This window comes from Helianthus annuus, chromosome 17 (assembly GCF_002127325.2).
Source record: "Helianthus annuus cultivar XRQ/B chromosome 17, HanXRQr2.0-SUNRISE, whole genome shotgun sequence".
NCBI lineage: Eukaryota > Viridiplantae > Streptophyta > Magnoliopsida > Asterales > Asteraceae > Helianthus > Helianthus annuus.
The window spans coordinates 137840307-137853375 of record NC_035449.2 but is presented as its reverse complement, the minus strand read 5'-3'; positions in this window follow the sequence as shown (position 1 = coordinate 137853375).

Genomic DNA, 13069 nt, shown 5'->3' with positions numbered 1-13069 from the left:
TATTTTTTTGGTGAAGGATTTTTGCATCATAAGTTGATGGTTAGTTATGAGCAACCGTTCATTTTTCTTTCTAGTTCAAGCCCCCTTCAAGTTCGTGTTTAGTATTGAGCAACCATTTGGTTTATCTCTGGTTCGATCGGCGTTAGAGTTGGTGTTTAGTTCTGCGCAACCATTTGGGTTGGGTGTCAGGTTGCATTTTGATTGGTGATCACTTTGTAAAGTTTCAAGGGGAGTAAGGTTGCATTTGAGTTGGTGATCATTTATATAAGTTTCACGGGGTCAGGTTGCATTGGGTTGGTGCTCGCTTTGAGTTTGGGAGTCAGTTTGCTTCTGTCAGTTTTCGTGTTTTGAGCAACCATCATGTTGTTGCTCAGGGGGAGTCAGGCTCCTATTTGTGCTTCTGTTCGTGTTTGTTATGAGCAGCCATTTGTGTTCATCTTGGTAACCTGGGAAGTCGGGTCTGTTCATGTTCGTGTTCGGATTTGAGCAACCATGTCGTTGCTCAGGGGAAATTTTATATCCAAACCACAAATGATCCGATCACTTCTGTGATCATTGTATTGAGCAACCACATGATGTTGCTCAGGGGGAGTTGTAGCACTTTGTGTGAGATCATTTCTTTATATGATCATTTTGGGATTCGAGTTGGGTTAGACTTTTACTTTAATAAGTGATGAGTGTAATCTATGTATGGTGGGTTGCTTGGGGCTACTGGATTCCTTTCGACTTCCGCTTTCAGTCAGCAGACTCACAAATCCATATTCAGATATATCAATGATCTGGTAATCAGTACGATTAACATGTGACATCAGAAATGTGGGAAGAAGGAACAATATCTTCAAGTTTCTTTCCATTGAAAATATCGATTGCAACAAAGTGACATTTAGCATGACTGTGTTTTCCGGTCTTCGAAGTTGACACTTTATTGGTCGAAATTTGTGTGGTTCCATTTATCCCCGAAGTTGTTATCCATAGTTCCACCTTCACTGATTCATATGATCTGTTCCAGTTGGGTAGTTCTCTACATCATGTTCGATCTTTTGATTATTGTTGTCACCTTTAGGGTAGGAGGAGCTCATGTTCTAGTTAACTTGGTGTTGATTTTGTTTCCATTTGTTGATGCCCCTCTCATGATTGGTTCACGGTTACTATTTCAATTCTGCTGCTGGTCAGAGATGTTCAAACAAACAAGCTGATACTGCTATAGTTGTTGCTTTTTTACTTTGCTTATGTTGAAGAGAAGATAAGTTAGCAGGCGTATTCACTAAAATCTTCCCTGAAGAAGAGTTTGCCATATTTATTACAAACTGGGCATGATTGAAAGCTTGAGGGGGAGTGTAAGATAATATAAAGTATTAAATAAGATATGGGCTTACAAGTTGGCTGAAAAGATAAGATTATAATTTCTAGAATTCAGGTTGTTGGTCAAGAAGTACTAGTGTATTTCCTTTTCTATCTATAATAGGTATATTGTAAGTTGTAAAGTGAGATAATTGAGCTAATATGAAATATTTTTAGTATCTCCTGTATTCAAGCCTTTCATTCTTTTGTGTCTGTTTCAGTTTGTTTCAATAACTTATATTAAACATAAACTTATATCCAATTTTAATCTATCAATCTCAAAATTTATAACTTAATCCCATTAGATATTAGCACGTTTTTCCGGGTTGTTCGTATTTTATGGATCCATGGCAAAATTTATAAAAAAAAAAAAAAAAGTGAAGAATTTTATAAAGTTGAGAGAGAGTTTGGGTGAAAGTGGTTTAAAAAATAGGGTGAAAGATGTGTACTTAAATGTAAAATAATTAATTTTTTTTACAAAACTAGCCGTTTGAATTTAATAAGGAATTGAATTTAAAAAAAAAAATAGCGGTTGAACGGCATTATTGGGTGAGGTGGAGGGTCGGCACAAACGGCCTGGCCAAGCCGCTGAAGACGACAATGGACCACAAGAAATGGTGTTGGAGACCAGCGTCGAGACTGGACGGACAAGGCCGTCCCCCACACCGACTAGCCTTATGATCAGTCATAATGGTTTTAAAAACTGTTGCTGCTTAATCGGAAAATCAACACCCAACCAAATTTATGATTTTTTTTAAAGTTGTTTCAAGCCATATCCATTTTTGTCAAATCATGTTCTGTCCTGAGCTAAAATGAACATTTTTGAAGCAATTTGTCCCGACCTGAATTCGTTCTAACCCATTACCCTACCTAACCAGTGGCGGATCTTGATCTAAAACTCAGCATGGGCCGATGTTTTTGGAGATAAAATCAGTCTGGGCCGAACAAATACACATTTAAAAAAATTCTCGAAAACCTGAAATTTAACACTACTGGGCAAAAAAACCGCACGGGCCGAGGCCCGGTCCGGCCTCCTCTAAGTTGCGCCACTGCACCTAACCTGACGTGCCCATTTTGTCAGGTATAGCCATAACCAATACTATACCCGTTTGCAAGCATCAAAACAAATGCCGAACCGTTAAAAATAAAAACTGAACACTTGCTAACAATTCAGTTCCGATTTGATTACACGGTTTGGGCTTCTCGAGCTTTTATATAAAATGTTGTTTTTGTGTCATGTAAATTAGAGCATTCAAGCTCATGGTCCATACTTCAATGGCGTGTTTGTGTGTCATTTTCTTTTTGTTTTGGATTTAACAATGTTTTGGTATTTTTTCCATCAACCTCATGGTGATTCAGAATCCCAGTTCATCGTTCAACATATTACATGATTCGAAAAATTAGAATAGTGATGCACATAGAAAACTACATATGGTTATGGAGACTCAATGGGATGCAAACTAAAAGTAAGGGTAGAAGCAAATAATAATATGAGTTAAATGCTTGGTTGGTCCCTGTGGTTTGCGAAAATTGCAGACTTGGTCCCAGTGGTTCACTAATTACACGCGTGGTCCTAGTGGTTGCAATTTTTGCACTCGGGTGGTCCTTATCACTAACCTCTGTTAAGTTATCCAGTTAAGTGTGTGTTATTCGGTTTGTGCCAGGTGAGAGAGAAGAACAGGGTTTTATTGTTGGCATCACTAGACCCGGTGTTGAAAACGTTGATACCTCGTCGGAAGAGTTGGGTGTAGATATTGCTTTGCTTGACCGTGTTTTCTCTCTCCCCATCAAGACTGTTAAGAGTATCCCCCTTAGTTGTCGTATGGCTTTTGCCCAAGCCTTAACTGCAGCTTTGGACAAGGTGGTTGCTATGCCTGATTCTGTTGAGGCATGGGTTCGACTTTTGATATTACCACGTTGCACCTTGCGGGTGTTCAAGCCTGCTGGTCGTCAGGACAAGAGGTCGGGCAATAGGAAGACGGGCCAATGCCTTAGCATCCAGCGGTCTTTGGCTCAGTGGGGTGATCGTGAGGGTTTTGCCACTCTTGTCTAGTCGTTGTTTGATCAACCCACGAGGGGGGTTACAGATGGAATCAAAAAGGGCACTGAGATTGATAATGAGTGTGGGGGGACCAATGTTAAACAATGTTTACGTAAGGTTGCTGATGGTCATTTCACTGCAGCGGTTAAGGTTTTATGCTCCTCGGGGGTCGCCCCTCTCAATAAGAATACTCTGGAGGCTTTAGTGGCTAAGCACCCATGTATGCCCCCTCCTTCCACGCCTGCCTCCTTGCCTTCTGAGTCTCCTCTTGTGGTGGAGCCCGATTGTGTGCTCGGGTGTATTAAATCTTTCCCCAAAGGTACGTCGTGCGGGAGAGACGGCTTAAGGGCCCAACATCTTTTAGATGCTTTTGTGGGGAGGGGTCTGTGATTGCTGATAGCCTGCTTAGGGCTACTTCAGCTATGGTTAATTTGTGCTTGGGGGGGAGGTGCCCGAGGAGTCTGGCGGAGTTTGTTGCTTCTGCTCCTCTTACACCTCTTCTCAAACCGGATAATGGGATTAGGCCTGTTGCTGTTGGGTCGATTTGGAGGAGGGTGATCTCCAAGGTGGCCATGAAAGGTGTTGGGAAGGAGATGGCCAAATACCTTGGCGATTTCTAGTTTGGGGTAGGGATTCCGTGTGGGGCAGAGGCCGTTCTTCATAGTGCGAACAGGTTCCTTAATGAGTACCACCAAGATGGGTCTCTTGCTATGCTTACTGTTGATTTTTCGAACGCTTTTAATTTGGTTGATAGGACGGCCCTACTGTGCGAGGTAAGGAAAAGGTGTCCTTCTATTTCTACGTGGGTCGATTTTTTATATGGTTAACCAGCTAGATTATATGTGGGGGATGAGTTTATTTGGTCTACTACTGGCGTTCAGCAGGGGGACCCCTTGGGTCCCATCCTTTTTGCCCTTGTTCTACACCCCCTTGTTCACCGAATAAGGGATCGCTGCAAACTTCTATTTCACGCCTGGTACTTAGATGACGGAACGCTTATTGGAGATGCCACCCAAGTGGCTAATGCTTTAGATATCATCAGAGCTGAGGGTCCTTCCTTAGGGCTTCAACTTAATATAAAAAAAAACTGAAGTTTTCTGGCCAACCTGCAATGGTGTAAAGGTTCAGGAGGGCTTATTCCCTCGGGGGATTGGGAGGCCGGTGCTGGGTGTGAAAGTCCTGGGGGGGTGCCGTTAGTTGTGATGCAGAGTTTATTAGTAGTGTGGCTCTTAAAAGAGCAAACTATGCAGTCGAGCCTTAAACGCCTACGGGACCCTCAGAGCGAGCTCCTCTTGCTTCGTTCATGTATGGGTGTTGCTAAATTACTGTTTGGTCTTCGAACGTGTCAACCTTCTTTGGTTGGGGGAGCTGTCTCTGTTTTTGATAAAGGCCTCCGGGGAGCATTAGAGGATATTATTGTTTGTGGGGGTGCCTTTTTTGGAGATCTCCAGTGGAGGTTGGCTTCTCTCCCGACCCAGTTCGGAGGCTTAGGGATTTGTACGGCCGAGGATGCCTCTTCATATGCTTTTGTGGCTTCAAGGGCCCAATCTTGGGGTTTACAAGACCACATACTCCGAGAATGTGGTGGGGATGTTTTAGACTCCGATTACAGAAGCGCGTTGGACCTTTTGCATAGTTCTCTTCCCGACCTTGATATTGGCGGTTTCTACATTAAAGACACCGCCCCTCCTAAATCCCAGAAAATTCTGGCGAATGCCTTATATGGCGAAATTGTCAAGAGGTTTGAAGAGAAGTTTGTTTTATCCCCTCGGCAAAGAGCTGTGTTTGAATGTCTACGTGCCCCACATGCTCAGGATTTTCTGTCTGTCGCACCTATTGAAGGCTTGGGGCAACACATGTCGGCTGTGGAATACCGTGCTATCCTTAGATACCGACTGATGATCCCTTTGCTCCAATTTGACGAGCCATGTCCGGTATGCCGCAAAGCGTGTTTGGATTCTTTCGGTGAGCACGCGATCCATTGTAAAGAGCTAACAGGGTTTAAATATCGGCATGATTGGGTGAGAGATGTGTTGTGTGATGTTCTTAAGCGGGCCGGGAACTCTGCCAAAAAGGAGGCTCCAGTAAATTTCCTGACTGACCCTGTAACACCTCGAAATTTTGTGTCCAATAATGTGTTAACACGTGTCATGAGTTTACACGTGGCATTAAATATTAAATAAAGGACTAAAGTTGACAAACCTTGAAAGTATGTAAATTCGAGGGTTATGAATGTCAACAAAGGGTAAATATACTGTATAGTAACCCTAAATGATGCTCGTGCCTTCAAACGAATAAATCATGGATCGTACGGAGCGAAACGCGGGAGAAAATGAGAGATTACAAGCTACAGGGGTTAATTGTGTCAACATGTTTAAATTATACCTCTGAGTGACCCTTTGACAAACCCGAGGCCTTGTAACAGTAAAATACACTCACTAGAATATACTGTATGAATTTCGCGAAGTTCTGTTTTAAAACGAGAAAGTTATGATCAAATTCGTATGAGAGGGGTTAAAAGCGTCAACAATAAAAGTTAAAGCTTTTCGGATAGTAATTAAACTAACCGGGGACTTAATAATGCGAGTAAAGGTCACGAGGCCCTTAACGGTAAATAATCGAGGGCCAAATCGCAAAGTTACCCCTTCGAAACCGAAAGGTCAGGTTAATGATTACAAAAGATTTGAAAATCTTTGAAAACAGACCTCATGCGGGCCGCGTTGAAGATATGCTTGAGCTAATGCGGGCCGCGCGCCAGAGGAAGATACGTTTTCTGACATTAGGATCCATGCGGCCCGCGTGTGACTTGCTTGATCCTAATGCGGGCCGCGTACAAGTCCCAGATGCAGAATTCTTGGACAGACTTGCTGTTTGAAGTTGTGAGCGATCATTTGAGCAATAAATGAAGCATGGGCGCCCTCTACATGACCCCTAGCACCCAGGGCCACCTGCTGAACATCCATGATGCCTTGTAGGTTGATGTGTAATGATCTTATGCATGAAATGTTACTATAAAAGGCCATACATTGTGCACAAGTAAATCACACCTCAAACCTGCATTCTAAACCATCTCTGGAGCTCTCAAGCACTCTTCTAACATTCTAAGTCGTGCACCAAGCTTCTGTAAGTATGCCAACCCTTTTATGGCTTAGTTTTTGCTTAGTTTAGCTTAAAAGTCAATCCGTCGTAACTAACGGTTGACTTTGCGATAAATCACGAATGGTCCAGTGGTTTGTCGAATCAAAGATAGTTTTATGATGGTAATCATGTGGGCATTAAACCCCTAAAAGGGCACCCTCTGATTCCCACTCTAACTAGTCCGAATGTCGAGTCAAACATGCTTAGAAAAAGTCAACAGAAATGTCATTTTGTGATTTCTTGCATAATCTGTAATGTAGATCATATGTAACCTGTTTGAACACTCATAAAACATGATAATAAGTATATAAACTAGTCTAAGCTTGTTTGATCCGACCATTTTCTGTTTAGACCCGGTACGGAGCCGAAAGTCGCAAAAGTTTGACTTTTGCATTGACTTCAGTTTTGACCCGTTAAAATTTGATTTAGATATGACTTAGGACTCTCTTAGGACCAGGTTACATGATGGTATAGCCCTCTGTGACCGGTTCGTTGTTTGTCCGAGTCTTTTACACATTTCCGTTAAATGCTTAAAAGTTGACCGTAACGCCCTTTTTAATTTAAAACGAGAATTTCGGACATGTGAAAGGATCATAACCTTGGTTACTGATTTCTAAGTATGTCCCTAAAATTTCATGTCAATCCAAGGTCCAGAATAGGAATTATGCTAAATAGCGCAAGTTGCGAAACTTTAGTAATTAAATAGCGCAATTAGCATAACGCCTATCTAAACCTGGATTTCGACACCAAACCTTTTACTCACTGATGTAAAATAATATTTTGGGATTTTTAAAGATTTTTAATTATTTTTAACCTGCTCATAACCTGCGCTTATGGCAACGGTTTGGTAAATACCGAATATACCCTTTTCGGCCATAACTTGAGTTCTACAAGGTCTTTTGACCCGATTCCAGTTGCTCTGATTTTAATTAGTAAATAAAGTATTTTAGACTTTATAAACTGTTCGGGAAACTCAGATTTCCTGTAGAACTCATAAACCTCTTTCATAATCTTTAAAAAGACCGAAATACCCCTACGGGGCATAATATGAACTTAAACTCGTTACGGGCATTATGGAAGGTATCCTACTGATACCACAACCTATTTAAAGCATGTTGACTTAGGAAAACAGTGTAGGACTCTTACGGTTACCCGGTGCGCCTTTTGCGCGCACGGTTCGGCTTATGTAACTAGTTACATAAATTAGCCGAAACGGGTCAAACCATATTGTTTTGACCCCAAAATCCAGAGTATGATTATCATACCCATATAAAACAAGTCTTCAAACTTGTTGGGTCAAAATCACACTCCATTCACGGTTTTCGCCTTCCACGCGATTAAACCGTAACTATACTTTGAAACTGACCGGTCTAAGCTACGGCTAAATTAAAGACCCGTTAGGATTCTAATAGGTTAATTTAAACCTTCGTTCCAGATTAGGGGACCAGTAAAAGCTATCTGCAATTTATTTCAATTTAAGGAATTATACTTGCAAAGGTAAATACTTTTAACTTATTTTCCGTTATACGGGCTTGGGTTACGGTATTTAAAATACCGCTTGGTCGGGCAATTGACCCCAACTCATTAGTAGTTGGGTATTATCAATGTGAGCCATTTAAAAACTTGTTTTGTTGGCTTTACGCCTTTGGGGGCTTAATGACCATGTCCCGGATATCCTTGGCAGCATTTACGAATGGCCACGACCTCGACATCCGGGTGTAGGCGTACACCCGGCATTATGTCCATGACTATAAAAGTGTAGCCGTTGGTTACCCGCCATGGTTTTATGCTAGGTGGCGTGTCTATTAAACTTTAACCCGGCACGACCCGGGCGACCGAACGCATAGTAACATGTAATTCTTTACAAGATTTGATTATAAATTATCCCAAGTTATAAAGAGTTTGTGCCTTGAGCATTTAAACCAATTTTATTAAACATTTTACAAAAGTGTCGGTTGAATGTATTTACCAGTGTAAACTGACGTATTTTCCCCAAAAAGACTAAATGCAGGTACTATGCGTAATTGGCTGGGATTTCTCCTTAGCATCATTAGAAGTCTCGCAAGCTTAAGATGCCTGAAGTCTGTTGAACAATACTTTTGTTATTTTTATTGATCCCCTGTGGATTATTATTTCAACAATGGTGATACATTGATATTACACTTAATGTTGGAATATATTTATCTTTATGCTTCCGTTGTGCATTCATATATATTGTGTGGTTTGACTATAATGTTGCCAACTACGTCACGGTAATCCCCCACCGGGCCCACCGGTGAGACACGTGGAAATCGGGGTGTGACAGACCCCTTAGAGGGGAGGTCCACTTTACGCCCGGCGGACATCCTTGTGTTTGGATGGGAAGGGGGGAAACACGCTTGTGTAGATCTAACTGGAGTCTCCCCCCTTGTCGGGCTCAAGGACAAGGGCTTTGTCGTAGGGCAAGCGGTGCTCAAGGCAGAGGCGAGCAAAGTGGCAAAACATGAGAAAGCCTGCCTGGAGAATCAACATGTGTTTGTCCCGTTTGCGTTTGATACCTTTGGTGGTCTCGCTCCTGACGCTGTGCGACTTTTGAATCGGGTTCAAAAAATCGTTAATAGTAATTCTTCGTCGCTAAAGGTTTCAAACTTTGTATTTAGTAGAATTGGTTTTTCTATTCAAAAGGGGGTGGAGGTGCAACTTGTTGCCCGACTACCCGCCATTGCTTTGTAATTGCCCTTTTTCGTGTGGAATGATATAGTGTTTAAAAAAAAATTAAAAGAGATTACCTACACTCATCTTCACCACCACCATGTAACCCACACTCACCACCAACACCCTCAACCTTTAAACCCTAACCCACCACCACTCTGATCCACCATCATCATTCTGCCATCGACAACCATACAATGACGAACCAGGGCTGCTCCAAAATCACGTTTATCACCGGTACCCACGCTTCAAATTCTGAGTAAACAGGGCTGCTCTATAATCACGTTTAACACTGCTCACATTGAAAGGAATGGAGGCCGACAGTGATACATTTGTTTCGGTTTGCGGGTTGTTAATCGTGGTGGCCAATGGTTACGAAGAAGTCACCGTAAAATCTCGGTAAATAGGGCTCGATGCAAAATAGAGAGAAACAGAGGAAACGGAAATATGTAAGACCCAGTTGAAAAACACTAGATTTAATAGCATAAAACCTTGCCTTTCATAGCAAATTTAAAGTTTACAAAAAAACTTTCAAGATTTGAAAACCATAACTACACATAACATTCGCGATAATATCCTACGAAACATATTCAACATAGAATCTACAACTGTTACATAGTTTTAAAACAAAAGATCAAGTGCAGAAGCCTTCGCTTGAGTGTTCGATTCAAATACAAATGCTTGATCATCACCCTTCTACTAGAAAACCTGAAAAACTGAACATTTTTAGACCAACGTTAGTATTAAGGTCTTGGGATAATAGTATAATCAAAACGGTGTTTGAAAACTAATTAACGCAACCAAGAACAATGAAATTCAGTTTTTGGATCTGGGTGCTACCGTAACTTACGGTAGTCACCGTAAGTTACGGTGGCTCCTGTAAGTTTGTGGCATGCCGTAAGGCAGTAGCATCCCACCGTAGCACTTTGTTTGCTACCGTAAGTTACGGTATCACCGTAACTTACGGTGGTCACTGTACATGTTTTCTAGCTTTGTTGTTGTTGTCATTCTATTCCCAATTTGCAGTAAATTAATCTTGTACATGATTATCACCAAACCAAAGTTAGGATACTCATGTTCTGATTATTACCCACCATCATCTTTTGCTTTCCCCATGAGGGGTTGCTTACGCAATAATCTACATGTTTAAATTCAAGGCTTCGTGTTTGTCAATCGACACTACTTGACATGTTTACCAATCAGAACCTTAACTCCTGTATTAGGAGTTAAGTTTCTCTACTAGCTTAGCGTGTCCGCTACACGGCTTACGCTTGGTTTGAAACCATTCGTCTCGTTTACTCGCAAGCTTGTTTTGACCCGTTAGGCACCAATCAAGGTATTTCAAGAACCCTTTGTCTATCGCATGTTTTGACCCATTTTACTTGTTTGAGACGCAAAGTCACTTTCGTGACATATCGGTCTATCTTGTTTACCATGCTTTATACTACGACGTAAAAACAATAAATAATCTTAATGTAACGAAGCGGAATTTTGTACCTTTAGAGCACGCCTTTCTCCCGTGAATTCCCTCCGGCTTGTCCGCTTGATGATCCGGACTCTTTGCCTAGGAAATTCAGTTTACAACTTGTTTAGAACTCTTTACATGAGTATTAACGCATTATTATAAACATTCATCAAATCTGCATTTTCATCCAAAATTTAACATTCAAATCCCCTCTTAGGCATTTCAACAAACACCTAGCGGGTCAGATTTTTTACATAGTCATTACCAAGTTCATGACTTGTTATTTACATCTAATTTCACTTCAATTAAGCAAATTGTACACACTTAAACATTCAAATTACTGAATTTCATCATACAATTCAGCTTTTCACTAGATTAAAAATTCATAATCCTAGTGTTTGTCTAGTCTTTACAATATCATAAATCACCTATAATAGTGATTGTAATTTCTTCAAGTATCATGCAATGATTTTCACAAATAATCATCTAGGGTTTAACCCTAAACATCATATTACTTCAAGATTCATTCATACATAACATATCTAGGCTCAATTTCAGTTTTCTCACCATTAACCTAAAATTCATGGTGAATCAAAACATCAAAATTATACATACCTTTTGATCCCTATGATGAGGTGATCACTAATTTGTGTTTAGAATTCGATTTGAACTTGATTTAGGCTTCCAATTTGAGCTTTTTGTGACAAACTAGGGTTTGAAGTGAATTCCCTTGGTCGACTTGATCGACCAGACACCAAATTTTTGGGGTGTTTGGTTTTGTTTTGGTTACTATTAGTAACCTAAGTTTCAGTTTTGACAAGTTTAAACCCTCAACTTTGATTTATCCCTAAGTTTAAGTGTTTTAACCATATTATGAATTATTTCAAGACTTGAATTTAACTAGGTTAAGTTCCTAGTTGGTAAATTCTTGTTTGTTATTTCTTTAAAATTTTAATATAAGGATTTATATTTTCGGGGTGTTACAAAATCGCCATTGATTTGTGTCTGAAAATAGGGTCGGGTATTTATTTATTTATTTCCTAATTGTGAATTTGTGATCAGTGCACAGACGTTTTAAATACCCAATTTGAGTTCTGTGATTTCACATTTTGAGTTCTGTGATCAATGCACATAAAAGACCATCAAGTTTTGAATGCCATAGTTACGTGAAAGGTCCATGGAGAAATGCAACAGGCTGGTCTTATGATTATTATTGGTAATGTTTGAAATCGCTTAATACCCAATCGGAGATGTTGGTGGTGAGGCGGTGGTGGTTTGAGGTAGAAGAAGAAGTGGAGATTAAACATTTTTTATTTCTATTTTTATTAATAAGTAAGGGTACTTTGGTCATTTAACAAAATTTAACTGAAAAATTTAACAGAGGTTAGTGACAAGGACCATCCGAATGCAAAAATTACAACCACTGGGACCACGCATGTAATTAGTGAACCACTGGGACCAAGTTTGCAATTTTCGCAAACCACAGGGACCAACCAAGCATTTAACTCTAATAATATATAAATAATCAAGTAGATGTAAAATAACATATATAAAAAAACTGTATTTTATATTTTCGGTTCCGGAGACTACTCGTCTGCACCTGGTTAAAAGGGGCATTCAGCAGCTTCCGGAGACTACCTGTCCGTTATGCAGCACATATTAGGAATCGGCTAACCATTTGTTTGTGTCTTGCGGGTTCGCTTATGGAGTTTGGAGCAAGATATGGAGGTGGTGCAAACTGAATCCTGCTTATTTTGGTTCCATTGACGACTTGCTGCAGTGGCACAACTCGGGTTCGTTATCCTCGTGGGGTAAGAAGATTGTTCGGGGTATCATCATGGTGACGTTTTGGGCGTTATGGAAGGAGCGAAATAAGAAGGTTTTTCATAAATCGGTCCCTAAGTTGGAAGAGGTCGTTGCGGTTGTTAAGTCTATGTCTTTTATGTGGTTGAAATACCGTTCGGTTAGGAGTAACATAGAGTGGAAAGATTGGGCTTTATATCCGTTGTATATAGTGTAACCGGTTTGTGTGCGGCCCTTAATTTGGGGGCGTGCTCGTTTGTGTTTTTAATGAAGTTAATGTTCAAAAAAAAAAAATATATTTTCGGTTTGGTCCAGTCAGGTTTTATACGGTTTGAACTTTTTGAAACCATAAACCAAATCACTCGTTATGGACCGAAAGTTAATAAAAAAACGACTGTGAAACAAAACTGATGACCGATGTGAGTGGTTTCACAGTTTCAAACCGAACCGTAAAAACCCCCTAGTTTTGGGAAGGAGTTTGAGATCCCCTTTTCGGAGATGGAATTTTTAACCGTCAACTTTTAGCCACTTGAGACTTATGAGCTGATACCTCCATTTTCCAATACACATGGGAAACACAACATGGGCGG